Raw genomic sequence first — 17,924 nt, 5'->3', positions numbered from 1 at the left:
TGTTGCAATAACAGCTTGAGCAGCCCTCGCTGCAGATTATAAATGGCTTAGATTGTGCTAAAAACAAGAGCAGGGGGTGTGTGTGTGGGCTACAGTAGTATTACTTAGCTTGTACATGCATTTACAGCTGGTGATTTCATCTGACTATCCTCTGTATCTCTTTTTCTATAGCCAAATATCACACCACAGTGGATAGTTGGCAACAATTGTGTTTGCCAGGGAATCATGACACACCAGCTGATGTCATCAGTTTAGCAGGACTGAGCCATCAGATTAGTTTTCTCTTGGAACTCATTTACAGAGTGCACGTGCACTCACCTCCTTTTGGCAGACCTGCTTCTAGCAACGCTGCAACCATTACATTATTCAAGTGTATAATAATAATTGTTAACATTTCAAACAGCGTTAGCTTATTACAACACCATGTGCATGTTCTCCTCACTGCTTTTCTATGTTCTTGGCAGCTACACCGGGTAGATTTTTTAAGGAATTTCTCTTTACCATGATTTGTCTGTGTGTTTAAAATGCTGCAGCTGAATAATTGCACTGCCAGAGCCATCACTTCATCCACAGGAATGACTTGCACGCTTGGCTGCTGTTTCTAAAGTGTGCTCGACTAATCCACTCATTGCTTTGTGCATTCGGCGCTGTGAACCATAGGGCACCCGCTTGGATGCCCGTGCATAAATTACTGCCATGGAACATAAAGTGCTGGGAGGATTTTCCTTAACGATCGCCAGCGCTTTAAACGCTTCTGCTTGAGCAGTCGATACCGCTCAGCCCATTCAATTATTCAGCGGCCCGTCCCTCATTAACAAAATCCTGACCTTGACATGTCTGCCCTATTTCTCTCCCCTGACAGACTCGGCTCTCCAAACGACTCTGTTTGCCTTGATATTGGCTGGGAAATCCATGCATATTGATAAGTTGTTTGCAGTGTAATTGAAAATGTCAGTTATGAGGCTCGCGTAGATAAAGGTCGGCGCCAAGAGTAGAGGCTGACAGGCTGCCATGTGCAGTGCATATATAATGTATAGGAATAAGGGGAATAAGGGGAATAAAGTGGGATCAGATAAATAAAGTGATTATGGACTTATCCAAATCTCAATGCAGATATGTTCACTCCAGGCCATAAGGATTTGTAATTTTCTAGGCAGTGCGAGGTATAATTATTTTTACTTGACGTACTTGTTATATAGTTTTGTGGATCACTTGGTGGTCACTTGATTGAAATTCTAATCTGTTTCCAAAGGTCAAATTGTTCATCATTCATATCGCATGGGCCTGGGTAAACACCCATGGCTAGACCACTCGATAGGACTTATGAATATGCCATATCATATTGGTAACCCATGACCTCTTGGGGTGGTTGTGGGAGTGTCCTGTGGGCCCTGTCTTATATCAGGCTGCACAGTGCAGAGTGCAGTGGGGCATACCAACCCTTGACTGATGTGTCAGTCAAGGGGTTGTATGGCCCCCCTACTCACCAGCTGACTGTCTTAATCTGCTCCACAGGGGTGGGATCTGAGGTTAAAGTGCTCACCACTACTCCTACATAAACAAAGATTTGAACCTCAATCCCCAGGAGTCTGGCTGGCCAACAGGCCCCCACCCTTTCCCTCACGAGACGCCCCCCCCCCCCCCCCCCCCCCCCCCCCCCCCCCCACCCCCCCGGCTCCCTCCCCCGCAGGCGTAGTGGTGGTGACTGCCTGCTGGTTCTTTAATCGATTGCTAATGGGTTCAATTCCGTCATTGAGGAGCTGCTTGGAACCTGGCCCCCGAGACTGAATGGAGCGGAAATACCATTTGCGGCTTTATGAGCCGTTATACTGCAGCGAGAGAAACCTCTATTCGGCATGCTTCATAGCGCGGCAGACAGTTTGTGCACCACTGCTTGATGGTTTTTCTTATTTGGAGCTCTGGCGCTTTCCTCTCCATGCTTTCCATTTGTGCCGTGCCCTGAAGCATTTACATCCATTCAATCCGAGACCAAATACCCTTTTTCTTGCTGTATTCTACACAATGGCTTGATGTGTAGGGTAATTACCATGGCATACCTGCCTTTTACACATGGAGGACCAACAGATTTGTGGGGGCTTAAAATTCTATTTATCAGTAAAGTTATTATTCATCAGCTTTTATCAGTAGAATACACTTGCGGATCTGAGTAACGCACTGACTTCTGGGTTCACTGTGTCTGATTACCCACATCAATGAACACCCACGATTCAGAGTCTATATGAAATAGCCGACCAATGGGCAGTGGCGGATAAATTGCAGTTTTTATTGCGGCATCGTGCCTCTGCCCACAGTCGTCCATAGCTGTTGCAGTGAGGAGGGTGGTTACTTGAACCTCACACTCCAATCCCCATGGTTTACAGATGTGCCCAGATTTCGCCAGCCCCTCTTATGAGCGAGCTCTGGCTGAAATGCAAAGCTAAGCATCCAACACTGCTCTACATTTCTGAGCCAGTCCCAGCAGACATGTGCTCTTTGAAGCATTTCTGGGCCAGGGATACAAGTCTTGTTTGTTAAAACAAAACGCAGAGAGAAAAATGTAAGCATTTTTTTTTCTCACCACAGTGAGAGTGTAACATTCTTTGACGTCTCAACAGAAAGCCTTGTATTACAGCACTTGCTGCCAGATGCCTTGATAGAATCACTCATGTCAAACAGGAAGAGGAATAAATGCTTCATTGAACTAGAGCTTAGTTTAGTGCTGGTGGGAAGGAGAGATTCTGGGTGGGAGGGAGGCTTCTGGAAGCAGAGTCGTGAGAGGGAGGAAGGAGGCATGCAGTGTCTGTTGGTGTCAGCTCACGAGGAATGGGTTTATTCGCAGCACTTTCTTAGATGTAGTGTGAATAATTAGTGTGCCTGCCTGGCCCAGATTGCCTCATCAATTGATATCTAATCATCTGAAGAACAGGAGAAAAGCGGCTGTATAATCACGACAAACGACAGTTTGGGTTAACCAACCCTTTGCCACTGTTTGCAGTATGATGGCACAAAGCAGATGTTGTTTGTTCTTTCAGAATCATCCTTCCTGCGCCAAGTAGAGTATGACAGGATTTTCATGCAGGCTCCTAATCTGTGTAAGCGAACCTGTTTCGGGATGTAATTCACATGGTATGTCTTTTGATTCGGATTAGTCTAAGGCAATCCTCTTATACCCGCCATAGCTCAGTATAACTTATCACTGACAAGGCTGTCTCGTGGAACACTGCAAATCCTCATATCCACCCCTCCCAGACTTCCAACTCCTAATTCTAATCTGCCCAAATCTGATCTGAGACTTTAACTTCCAAATACCTCTTGAAAGCCACAGCTCAAGCTGAAGTTCATGCAAGGGCTTTGGATTACATAAATTGAGGTTAGGGATTTCCAATATGGCCTTATGGCTGAGACTAAAGCAGGGTTGGATTTGTAGCAGTGGAGCAATGTTCTGTATTCTATCATTATATCACTTTATGGTGAACCTTAATCAAATTCATACATATTGAGATATGATTCATGACATGTAGTATCCGTGATTCATGTTGCATCTATTAGTAGGCTACGTGATAGTATCCCCGCATTTGGTGATAAACTGTTTCTGTAAAATTTTCACATTTTCTAATCCATTGATTGTCATTATTCTTTCACTGAAAATACGTTATATTCATATTATCTTGCTAATGCAGTCAAAGACAATTTTATGAAAACGTCTTTGAACACTTTGTATGCTCCTTGATCCTCTGCTTTGACATGACTACCACAAAATATGCTACATTGAGTCACATTCCGCAGCCTTTAAGGTTCTTTATAATTCAATAAACAGGATTTGCAGTAGAGCAGGCATGCTCCACTTTTCAGTGTCAGCCAGCAGGCCACAAACGGGCTCTTATTAAACGCCTTAATCTCACTGAACACATGTTGGGTAGAATAAAAGCAATTTTATTTCTGAAACAGTACTTTGCACAGCTCGCGCCATAATCTCATCCCAGCTTCTGCCAGTAAATGAAAAGTCTTCGACGTGCCAAATAAAGCCGGCGTGAATATTTTGGGGGGAGGTCGAGAGACTGGTCCTAAATGACGGAGTGTTGGGGCCGAGCCCCATTAACTCACCTGTTCGCACCCTGGCCTTCTTCTTACAACCCAAGGACACATTTGTTTCTCAGTCTGAGAGGATTTGAGGCCACGGTCCATGCGTTGGGTGAGACAGTGGTGTGAAGATGACGATAAGCCAAAGCTCTAAATCCCAGACTCAGCTGTCTTATCTAGAGCTGCTGGGCCCTGTGGCATGCTTTAATGGAGGCGGCTCACTGTCTGGGCTTTAGCTGCAATCGCATTAAGATTTGCCTTCACCTCAACTGCGCTTGTTTGTTGTCTCTTTTTGATTGAATCTTGTGAATTAAGGCTTCACCTTTGATGAATGAATCCAAGTAACCTAAAGCTTTTTTGCCTGTTACTTATCTGCCAGATAAATCCTTGGAAACCTCTGTCCTCTGAGAGAATGTCAACAACACCTTGGAACATAATTAGCTGGAAAATAACGGAAATTAACTCGACCAATATTTTTAATCCAATGTCAAACTGTAAATTGCGGCTTCAGTTTGAATGACCTTGTTGCAATATGAATGAGAACGTACTGCAGCACCAAACCTCATATGACCACATCTCTCCCAAGATGGCTGCTTTCTGTAGAGGAACAGTGGGAGAGGTCAGGTTGGACTGACCTTGTTGCAAAGTGATAGCTCTGCTAAGGCAGCACCTCTGGGCCTGTTGTAGATTCTGTTATCTCCCCTCTGCCTCTCTCCGCCTCATATACAAATACACACACACACACACACACACACGCACGCACGCACGCACGCACACACGCGCGCGCGCACATGCACACCCATACCCCCAGTGAGTCCTAGTCTGTTTACTCAGGTGCCTGCTCATTCTGTGTAGTGATGAACTCCTGTGCAGACTTTAACACTCGGCTGCCTCTCAGGCAAATGCCAAAACAAATCTTGTCATAATTAGCAGTAATCCTGCTCATTACCGTCTGCTTAATTATCCTATTAATAGCACTTCCTGGGAGAGCTTGTTTGCTACGCGGGCAAATGTTTGTTCCTAAATTAGCAGACAAGAAGACAGCTCCATTGTTCAAACAGCAGCTTTGACAAAGCAGAACAGGCAGGATTAACAGCAGAGAGAATGAGCCCACAAGCTCATCCACACTTTGTGCTGACAGGCAGGGAGGAGGCAGCAACAGCAGTCTTTTTACCCTGCAAGCTTCTCTGTTATCTCTACACAGACAAGTATCACAACAATAACAAAAACAACAATATTAATAATAATGATTATTATTATCACATTATCTGGGTTGTTTTTTTTTGTTCACAGGTCTATTTGGGTAAACTGACTTCGCCAGATTGCGGCAGTATTGAGTTCACCAGTTCTCTCCTCCTGCCTGCATCTGGGATCTCTCAAGCAGAAACGATGAACCCGGAAGCAGCGGGACAAACATTTGATATCTCCATAATAATTTCGAGTTGTAGTCTTGTTAGGTTGTGTTTACATTTGCGCTGTGGCAGCGCTTCAATATGTCATAAGTCTCGCGTTGATCCCGCCTCTAGCGGCCTCATACAGCCGCATATCGCTCCGGCCAGAATTGGACCGGAGTACATCATCTCTGCCTGAGAGTTCCCAGACTCTCCCTGCTGGCAGAATGCAAATGTTGTCCAGCAGTGGTTTCACCAGGCTACTATTTGGGTACAGGTCAGTCAAAGTGAAGTAATTTTATGTTCCTTATGTGGGATCATATGTACTATATTCAGTAGTTGAGATGAGATGAGATATACTTTATTAATCCCAGAGGGGAAATTGAAGCGTTACAAAAGCATAATGTGACACATAAAAAGCTAAAACTACTGGACAGACAGAAGAACACAAAACAGACACAAATGGACATAACCACACAAGACCAGGACCACCAAGGACCATATGCCATGTGTGTATATTTAGGCTCTGGCTTAAGAGGGAGTAATCTCTCAAGAACAGATTCTGTGCTGTGCTACCAAATCTGTCAGCAGGGCCATTCAGAACGTGTATTGTTTGATAGTGGGAATGAAAACACAGGCACACCACAGGAAGTGGAGGGCTGAGGGCGGGCCAACATCCTGTTATACACATTCTATTGAGGCCTGCAAACAGCAGAGGGCGCTGTTTTCTCTTATTTGTTTTGCCGATGGGTGCTCAGATTGAAGAGGGAGTGATGCGTTTGTAGTCAAGTCTGTGTCATGCTTAGTAAGTCGGTCAAAGGCGCTTTTTGTCGGTATCAGGCGAAAACGCTCTAGACCTCGGGGAGATGGATTGCTGAGGTGGAGCACAACTCCTACCATCAGCTCTTCAATACTTGCACGACTTGCTGTGCCCAAGCTGTGCTACTACGCATACGCTGAGCTGGCAGTGCCTGGGGCGAGAGCTCTATACCTGAGCATCACAGGGGCAGAACCATATCGGCAAATACAAATGTTGTAAACAATTGAAACAATTTTTATGTGTGTAATACTTTCTGCTGTTGAATCTTCATTGATAAAACTCGTGTTTAGCTCTAGCCTGGCCTTTCATAATTGTGAATGGAGATGAAGCCTCTTTGTGGCTCATAATAGGATCCAGTTAGATTCCACTGACCTTGGAGCCAAGAGTATTACCAATGCACCCCTTCAGACAAACCCCTGACTAACCTCATTACATTCCAGGTAACAAGACACTAATGTGGCCTTACAAGCTTCTCTGACTTTCAAAGGGAGAGTTGTGCCTGCTCCCAATCCTGTAAGGCGATAGGCTCATGATTGGGAAAGCAAGGGGGGGGGGGGGGGGGGGGTTAGTGAATTGGATCTGTCTTGGCCATCCAGGCCCCAAGTTTCCAAACAAGGCTCCTCCAGAGGGAAGCTTTTAAAGTAAATAAAGCAAGTGTTCGGAGCTAGGTGAAACCCAGCCACACACAGTGAGGTATGCACAGAGACCAGAACAGATCCAACACCTCACGCTCCAGTAGGCCCATACATTATAAATGACCACCCCAGCCCCCACTCACGCTCCAGTCTTTTACACACACACACACACACATGCATGCACGCACACTCCCGTTGGTTGGAGTAAGCAGAGCCTGGTCTGTGGAGCCTGCAGCACTGTCAGCCCATTGATGTACAACACTCTGGCCTTTGTTCCCTGTACACAAACACACTTTCCACATTAATATTTCACTGGAAATGTACTCCGCGCTTGTGATTTAAAGCCTTTTCTTGTTAACAATGCTGTTTTCTCCATTCCGTTGCGCTGAATTATGGGGGCGACTATGTCTAAAAGAAGACGGGTGCCCATTAGATTACAATACCGCTGGAGATAAATGATTTCGGGCGAGGAGCATGCAACTTAATCCACTGTGCCTCGATCACCGTGTTCCGTTTCATGCCTTTTTTCCCTGAGGTTGCACTCGCGGCTATTAGACGAGAGCATGTACTATATGTTTAATGTGGTGTGTGCATACAGTGCGTTTGAGTGAACATTTATAATGTGCGTGTGCTCATTATGCACACATGCATATTGTACACCCGCTGATTTCCCTGTGCATTTTCTCAGATCTGTTCGTTGGGGGGTGTGAGATAATACAGCCACATAGCCAAAGCCACGAGATGTTGCTTGTTTGTTCTCGTCAGAGTAAAAGGCAAGGATCAATGGATTCTCCCCTGCAAGAGTGAAACATGACAGACATAACCAAAGCCTTTCATGAGAAATGAATGAATAATTCATAGGAGCTCTCTTTTGCCGTGCTTTGTTGTGTCTCATACAGATGGGATTACAGCGGGGCTAGATCTTGGAAACATATGAAAGATTAATTTGTGATCAGGGACACTGCTTGCTTACAAAAGGACTAAATAATGATTTTACAGAGAGCGTGGCGGTGGGGATCTTGGGGTAGATCTGTGATGCAACATGCCGAGGGATGGCCACAAAGAGCCTTGTAGCCTACAGAGTACTGTGCAACTCATTCAGAAGAATCTGACCCGACTGGAATTCACGAATCAGTTATTCCCATACATATTTCAATAATGAAGGTTCCAATGCAGTGAGAAAAAAATCACACCCGTGGAACTGTGAAGCGAGGGTGCTCTTACCATACATCATCATACAGCACATTCCGTCCTCAGCCAATTAAATCATCTCAAATTTGGTACACACAAACACACAAAGCTGAGCATAGGAGGGGTTTGCGCCCCTCAAAAACATCTTGACAGTTTTGCCCAAAAAATGGGGGTATGGCTGGAACACTTTAATGACTATGCATCTGTGACATGTTGATTGTGATGTGAGCATGGTGCTGGAAGGTGCCCGAGACTAATATCACTAACTGATGCCACTCAGCCTTTTCAAAAGAGCTTTCCCATAATGCACCAGTGAGGACTGGAAGCTGTTGTCTGCTCTCCCCCAGATGGCAGAGACTCTGGGGTGGCATCGCTTGTTGTTTTTGATGAGCTGTGCATATACAAAAGCAGAACATCTGGAGCTGCCATGTGGCCCCTCCATTTGGCCGGCCCCATACCTCCCTGAGCCAGATGCACCCAAACAACTGTGAGCTAAACAGCATGAATCATTTATAGAGGAGTGAGAGACACGGCTCACGCCGAGGACCTGCCAGGCACTTTGATTGGAAATCTGGAGGAGGGAAGAAAAAAAAATCTATGAATATGCACAACACATTACGCTTTCCAGGAGAAGGGGGTGATTTGTAAAAAATCATCTGTCATTCACCAACATGGGAGAAACCGCCCACATGGGGCTTCTGATTAGGAAATAAAGAAATGTAATATCCAATTGCCATAATAAGTCAATTACTAAGAAGTTCACCAATAACACATGGTTAATGAGGCGCGGTGAGAACACATGTGATGTGGTGCTAACTTGTTTTTCCTGTCAGAGTTGGGTAGACAGATAGCGTAGAATGCGAGGGATTCACACCTGTTCCATGACTCAATTAGATAAAGCTTAATTACAGTCCAGATTGCAGGATCTTACACCTGACATCAAGCCAGACAGGCGTGGTTGTATCATTTAGAAGAAAATAATACACACAAGAAAAAAAAACAGAAAGAAACATGAAGCTGCTTTTGATGAAAAATTGTTCCAGCACAGTTTACTTTTTTGCATAGGCATTTGAATAATACTTTATACGGGGGATGCATAAATTGGTTAGGCATAAATTCAACATTTTGTACACCTTAGATTATAATTTATTAGAATTGTTTCCAATGTTTCCATTGTTGTTGCAGCAGTTACACATGTGTTTGTACATATACAACAGCACATGTGTGCAAGTATTTCTGTTTGTATGACTTTGCATACATGTGTCTGGATCTGTGCATGCATGAGTGTGTGTGTCGAGAAGAGCACACTGTGGTCATGTGACAGCGATGCGGGTCAGCGAACAATGGACAGAGTAACAAACACAATGATGTAGTGAAGCAGGCGTACAGAGGAATGTACCATCAGAGCTCTGATGCTACGTTGTACACCACGTTCTGATGACATTCTCTGTCTAATGACATGAGCTCTCCGCGCTAATTAACCCATCCATAACTCCCAGGACTCCATTCATCATCACACACAGCTAATTGAAAATAGATAAGGACGAGACGGAATGTTTTTGCCAGCCTCTCAATGTCTCAGCAATGACTCCACTGCGAGTGTTTTCCATTAGATCAGTTGCCTCACATCAAATGGGGGTTTTCAAAACAAGGGTGTGAGTCAGACTGTGATGTTTGCTCCAGTTAAAGGGAGTGTGCTTGAAAGATATCTTGCCACTAGCCTATTATGTCAACCTATAGTGCAAGAAATTCCCAAATTAAGTTTGTTTTGGAATGATCTTACATTTTGGGGGACAGCCTGTCACTTTGTCTCCGATGTGAACCAGTGACTTGGCCAAGCCTTGTGTTGACTCAGGCTAATCTGTTTGGCTGCTCCATGACATCTATTCATAATCCAATTACAAGTTAGTGAGAACCATGGAACTTGTGGAGCCAAGGGGTGGTGAGACAGTTCTACATGCCCACAGTGAAGCAGGGGTTATACTTCCACCGTACAATGGTGCCGCATGCCAAAAATAGTCGATCTATTCTACAAGCTCACGTCACATCCACGACATGTTGTGAGCTTGTAGATTGGCTATTTTAGTCAATTGACCCAGTCATATGATGCCGATGGGCATAAATTGGGCATGAGACACCCAAGGACCATGGTTTGCCTCTTCTTCTCATTGACACGCGCACGCATGCACACGCGCACGCACACACACGCATGCGTGCGAGCGCGCACACACACACACACACACACACACACACACACACACACACACACACACACACACACACACACACACACACACACACACACACACACACACACACACACACACACACACACACACACACAAGCCTGCCCAGCTATCAGACAGCATGACAGCCACCACAATGAACAACCCTGCAGGAGCACTTTAATGACAATAATCATGCAATATCTTCCCAGGGCCGGGCCAAAGAGTACTAGGGTGTTGAGTCACAAAGACACAGCATGTCGGTGATGAACTCTACTGGGCAAAGCTATGGGAACTTGGAGAAAACAGCACATCCCTGTGGAGAACCAAGCTGGTGCTAAAACCCAAGGGAAAGTAAAAATAAATAAATCATAATAATAATAAATAAATACTGTATAGAAACATATACTGTATCCTACGCCTGTTATGAGTGGTCTCCAGTGGGTGGTACAGCATGGTTGTTCAGAATAATGATTTTGACTCTTGTTCCTGACATATAAATTCAATGAATGAGCTAAAGCTGGGCGGAAACTATTCAGAATTTAAAAAAATAATAGCATCACAAGCCTCGATCAGAAGCCTGTATGCAACTGCATGTCGAATGACATATTAGTTTCCCTGCCATGAAACTAATATGCATTTCTTTCAAAAGACTAGAGTCTAATTTGTACCTCATCGGTTGACCTGTTCACACGACAAAGATGATGTATTTTCAACATAAAAAAGTGTCAATATGGAATGTGTCAATACGTTTTTTGTTGTTGAGAGTATACATATGCCACAGTCAGTCACTGAAGTATAAATGAGCCTTTAGACTAAATTCCCCAGCTCTGTGAGAACACTACAATGTACAGTATGTGGATCATATACCTAACAAGTGCAGATCTGTCAGTGCTCGTCAGCAAGTTGGAAAAGGTCTCCATAGCCTCACAGTTGGCCCTAAAGCACAGTCTGCTCAAACACTCACAAAAATTGGCCATGTGGAAAGAAAAAGCTTCCAGAAGCACATATTCATTAACACCCGTCTCAGTTGCCATGGGCATCACCCTCAAAGGGCCTCCAACCAAAAACATTTGTGAAAGAAAAAGTCTCCCTCTAAACCTAATGGATGCCCTCTCACCCTTGTTTTCTACAAGACAGCTGCAGTAGTAGACAGCCACTAAACGTAAGCTTTACCCCCCAAAATGCATATATTTTGTTCTGATGTGTATGTTGATACACATGAAGGTTTTTAAACTTATCAAAGGGGAGATACAGTATAAATAAACTGATTATTGTGGTAACATGCCAAAATAAAACAAGTCGGTCGAATTGCTTTGCCACATTCTTCTTGAACAATGCACAGTGTGCACAAAATAATTATAATAAAAAAAAATATATATATATATATATATATGCCGTAAATTATTTTATTTAGCACGTAGCGCAGCATGTACACACACACATACTACAAAGACAGTTTTGTGTTGGTATTTATACTTGTATTGGAAATTAAAGAGCCGGTGTACTATGCATGCAAAGTAAAATTTGCAAGTCAAATCACAGAGGCTATAGACGTCAATGACTCGACATGCACACATTTTAACACCCCCATTTCTGCACTGTGGCAGAAGCAGCAGCAGCAGCAATAAACAATAATGTACAGTATGTCTTACCTATATTTGGGTGCCAAAGTGCCATCCCTTTACCCATTGAATTAATCCAACCGCGGGGAATAGTTTATTAAATGAACAGCTCTCCAGCTCAAAGGACAACCAAGCCAACCATTAAAGATGGAGTGCCGTGATTCCCCCCCCCCCCCCCCCCCCCCCCAAAACATGATCATCAGATTATACTAGGAGCAAGATTTCTTTCAAAAAAGTGTACAGAAAGTGTTAAAATTATGTTTTTATTATGTGGCCACACCCACCAGTTCATTAAGTATACCTGGTTTTCACCGTAGCACCACCCACCTGAACTTAAGCCTCGCCCACAGCTGTTGTTGTATGATAATGTGGGAGGGGTTAGGGGAGGGGTTAGGGTTATGATGTCACTAAAATGGTGTTATTTTGATTGGGCCTTTTCATTCAAAGGCTTTCAGCTTTCAGGAAGAAACCAAAAATACACAGGGAAGACATATTTGAATATTATAACCACACCTGGGGGTCTATTCGAGTAATGTTAACTCCATAGACACATGCAAAACAGAAAAAGTACAAAAATCACACAGTACCTGTTACATAGGTTCCTATACTACCTAAGCAACAGACATACCAGTAAGACGCCTGAGGGTGAGAAGCGACCTCGTCCTAAAGGGCGAGGTCGCGTGCACGCATCCGCCTCGTTGACGGCAGACTGCTGGGCGAGCACTGGTGCTTTGGCATGGGGGGTCAGATCAACATGAATTCTGTACTGGCCATATAAGGAGCATGTCTTGAGTGTACAGGGCTTGATGAGGCCAGATGAACATGTGGAATGTCAGGTCAGCTGGAGATCTAAGGGTGGTAGAAGGTTGGTGGACATTATCTTGAGTCTGGACATGGTGGTAGCTGCCTTGTCAATGTGCTTGTTGAGCTCCTGGTCAATACAAAGGGAGTCTGAGATCATTCAATCCAGGTACACGACTTTGTGTACCTGGTAAAAAATAAAAGCTCCACGACAAAGTTGTGGACCTGTGTTTTCTTCAGGCTGATTGTGAGTCCAAAGTTGTGGCATGCCTCGCAGAAGGGGCCCCTGAATGCTGTAACTCTTCAGCTGAGTGGGTGGTGATTGCTGCATCATCTGCGAAGAGGAACTCTCAGAGGCACTTCACCTGAACTTGGGACTTTGCTCTTAGTCTTGAGACATTGACGAGCTTTCCATCTGTCCTGGTCCGGAGATAGATGCCCTCTGTGGCAGATCCGAACGCACGCTTCAGCAGCAGAGAGAAGAAGATCCCGTAAAGGGTCGGCGCGAAGACACAGCTGTTTCACTCCACCACGCCATGTACGATTTACCAGTGTACTACTATACTCCTACTATAGTATACTTCTAGTCTAGTATACCTACAGTATACTAGTATAGTAGCATGCCAAGGTTTGTGCTATTGCCATTGACAATGCATTGGGCTACAAAACATTTCAAAGTAAAATGTTCCAGCATGTGTGTCCACAGTAAGCTGAATTATAAAAAGTGTGAATGGAGTGTTTTTTTGTGTTTTTGACGTGCCAAAATCTGCCATTGACCCCATTATAAATTTCTCAAATTTGAAAGCACTATATTTCTAAAACAACATTTCAAAGATTCAGGCAAACATGTCCACCGTAAGATGAACACCCAAGTTTGAATGGAGTTTCTAGGTGTAAGTATATGTAGGACTAGTGGCGTGCCAAAGTTTGTGCTATTGCCATTGACAATGCATCGGGCGTTTAAGTTAAATAACTCAAAAACTACAAAACATTTCAAAGTCAAAAGTTCCAGCATGTGTGTCCACAGTAAGCTGAATTATACAAAGTGTGTATGGAGTTTCTATTGAAAGAGATTTTTTTACATGCCAAAATCTGCCATTGACCCTCATTATAAATTTCTTAAATCTGAAAGCAGATGAAAATCATGAAAAAACGACATACTATAGTTCATGGTTTTCGACGACATACCTATAGTATGTTGTTTTTCATTATTTTCAATATTAGATAGATAGATGGGTCCGGGGACCCCCAGGGGTTCTTGAGGGAGTTCCAGGGGGTCCCCAGCTAAATCATAGTTTGGAACCAAATGGACCCTTATGGGTCTGTAACTCTGAGAGTGTACAAATGGAACCAAATTTGGTTCCATTTGTACACTTTCAGAGTTAAATTAACATAGATTTTACAATATGAATTGGGGTCCCAGAGATAGAAATGTCATTAAATGGGGGTCCATAGCCTAATGTCAAACTGGGGGTCCTTGACATTACAAAGGTTGAGAATCACTGCTAGAGCCATAAAAACCTTCTGTTATGGGGGTCCCTGGCATATCTTTACAAATGGGGGTCCGCGGGCTAATTAGTGTCAATTTGGGGGTCCTTGACATGAAAAGGGTTTGTGAACCACTGCGTTAAGGTAACCTGTGGTGTCCCATATGAGGGTTAGACCATTACCACCCGCCCACTCCCACCCCCTTAGGTCATGAACCGTTTTCTTGCAGCCTTGTACTTACCCAATAATTACTGTGAACAGGACAGGAACAAGCATGACTCCATTTTACAGCTTGCATACCTAGTGCTTAATCCTTAACTATAGGGAACGAGTGGGGAAGCACCCGTAACCATGTTGTAGCCAATCAAAAGAAAAGAAGCTGGCTACTAAATCTAAAAGGTTATCTTGTTTTGTTCCATGTAACCACATTGCTGCACCCTCTATTTTATAAGTACCCCGTAATTACAAAATAATTACACGATAATTGACAGCCAATGATCTTGAACATAATGGCTCAAGGCTGGTGCTACAGTAGCCTATACAAGAGGCTGTTGTGTCACCAAAAGTTATAGGGTCCGGTTCAGCATGTAACCTTAGATTATGAGATTGTATATCTTGTGGAAAGTTGACATTTTGGCCCGAGGGTTGCTCGAGGAAAGGCCATGGGGTCACCAAAACCAGTATGTTTCATCCTCCGAGTCCAGAGGGCATGAAGATGTGTGTGTGTGTGTGCGTGCGTGCGTGCGTGCGTGCGTGCGTGCGTGCGTGTATGTGCGCACACGTGTGTGTGTGTGTGTGTGTGTGTGTGTGTGTGTGTGTGTGTGTGTGTGTGTGTGTGTGTGTGTGTGTGTGTGTCTGCTGTTATGTACAATTGTCACATTCCTCAATTAAGTTGACAAGGTAGTTAGTAGATACTAGATAGTAGTCCATATCTTCTAAAAGAGCAGTGGAGTAGCCTAATGAATGAACTTCAAGAGACTGAGGATGGAGGAAGCATTCATTGATGACATACTGTAAGTGCATGAATCGATTATTCTGCAAGTTCCACCTGTGACAGTTATTGTGTTACAATTAAAAGGTTAATGTATTGTTCTTTTGGAACTCGGGTGGCGCAGTGGTAAAAAAAGTGCCTTCCGTGGAGGTTGTAGACCCTCTGTACTTCCTGGACCGCACAGATCTACAAGTCCATGGCTTCACGGGACATCACGCTCTAAGGCCCCATTCACACTGGCAGCCAAATCCAGCCTGAATCAGATATTGTGGTGGCACGGTGGCACCTGTCAGCACGGAGTGTATAATAATTAACTAATGATGAAAACCATGACCCCCACAGGACCACTGGGCCTGCTATCAGTGAGCCAGTCCAACTTGGGAGACCCCGGTCAGCAACACACAGCAATGCACCACATGGAAGCTTTGGAAGCATCACCAGACTGTCCTTGTTATCCTACCAGCCTATGAGTATACTCATCCTGGGCAGAGAAGCCACCAAAAAGAAAAGAAAAGAAAAAATCACAATCGTGTGAAGTGAGGGGCGCTCTTATCATCACACATCATCATACATCACATTCCGTGCTCAGCCAATCAAATCATTTCCGTGGTACACAAAGCTGGGCATAGGGGCTAGCACCCCACAAAAAGCAGATCTAGAAACCCACCACGTGTGGCCCTTATAACTAATGAAATATGGTTACGCTATAGTGAAGTAATCATTAAAGCTGCTATAAGCAATAATATGTCAACATTTTAATTACCTTTCTTTAGGGGCGCCAGCCCCCCTATACACAGGTTTAATGTTTGTCTTTAGTTCAATGTTTGTTTTGTAAACGCCATTGACATCATATTGTCTCTTTATTGTTAATGGCGTTTAATGTTTGTGTTTGCACCGTTTGTTTTACATCACCATTACATCACCTAATCAACATGAGTTAGACTTTAATTAATATATTAGCACCCCTCACTTCACACAGGTGTGATATGTTTGTATTCAGACAGCCAGTAATGAGTAAAACGCTCCCAAAAAATGTAGATTCTGGGACACATCTAGGGGCCACAATCTGGATTGAATGCAGATTGCAGCCCCTAGATGTGTCACAGAGACTATATTTTTTGGGGAGCATTTTACCCATTGCTGGCTGTCTGAAAAAAAGAAAAAAGAAAAAAAGTAATTACATTTTTGACATAGTATTGCTTATAGCAGCTTTGACTTAATTGTTTAATTAATTCATGATAAATTAATGGTGAATTAATGTATGAGCAATTCTTTAATTAAGCATTAATTAAGCGTTAATTAATTACGTGTCTGAATTATCTCTATATAGTAACAAGTAAGACGCGCGAACGCGGGAAGCGAACGCAGCTCGTAAATTGCAATAACAACAATTAGAATAAATTACATACTTTTTTAAGGTTTTTTTTAAGTTCTCTTTTTTTCTTCTTTTTTTTAAGGTGTTGTTTTAAGTTAAGATTTTTTTAAAGTTAAGTTTTGTGTGTGTGTGTGTGTGTGTGTGTGTGTGTGTGTGTGTGTGTGTGTGTGTGTGTGTGTGTGTGTGTGTGTGTGTGTGTGTGTGTGTGTGTGTTTTGTGTGTGATACAGCTGCGCCCTCTGATGGCGGGCCGGTGGTGTTACAGCGTGACACACACACACAGACACACAGACAGACAGACAGTTTAGGCCAGCTTCTATAGTTAGTGCTCACTGCGTTCGCAATAAGTTGTGACCGAAAACACTTATGTGTCAATTTTGTGTCCGTTAAACCGTGTACAACTAGATTTGTTAATTTCGTAGAATGCTTGCCCCAGAATAGGGACGCAAGGGTTCAAGTGATAAAGGTCTGTCTAAGTAAATACGTTAATTTTGAGCTGTCTAAGTGTTCCTCCACATTTTTGTTCATAATGCCTTTTCAATTATTATTGTAATACCTTTTTGGGATCTTAGCATTCTGAATACAAATGAGCATTGACATTTAAACATTACTAGGTCTATCTTCTGAAAAAGACTGAATTGTGAATTTGATGGTGTTGTAGTCAATGCACAGAACGGAGAAAATGATGTCTGCTTGTGTAAAAATTGCTTTGCCTAACTAAGGGACCCACATGAACACCATTAGTGCCCTTGTAGGAGATTTACATCCTGCTCTTGCATATGTATTAAATTGTGTTTTTTATTGCGTTGATGGCAGCTTTCAATTCCCCTGGTTCCCTTAAGAACTAAGCCGCATAAAAATGGATTAAGATTAGGGCTCTGAATGAGTCATCACTTTAAACTACAGATGGAGTTTACAGTTCAAGGGGATTATAAATATAAAAGCGTTAGTTTTTTGTTTTTGTTTTCAAATCATTGGGTTTTGCTCTAGTGTGAAGCAAATAACATACATAAATTCAAAGCTATTTGACAAATCTTCAAGGCCTCTCTCTCCCGTGAGCGGGACAGCATTTGGATTGCCTCATGAGTAACATCCAATTAAACTAGAAAAGAGTGCTGCTCGGAGCACAGGTCTCCGCCATGCCGGAGTGTCTACCCAGGATCCACAAGCTTTGGAAGGCAGTCATATGCAAGTGGAATGGGATCTGACATATCAGACAGAGATAATGTGTACCAATTTGTGTGAGTTTTGGACAAAACCTCTAGGAGTAGTGTCATAAAATGTAATCCATTATGTTGTGTCA

Source organism: Electrona antarctica (assembly GCF_951216825.1).
Source record: "Electrona antarctica genome assembly, chromosome: 5".
NCBI classification, from domain to species: Eukaryota; Metazoa; Chordata; class Actinopteri; order Myctophiformes; family Myctophidae; genus Electrona; species Electrona antarctica.
Note: the sequence above shows the minus strand (reverse complement) of the source record.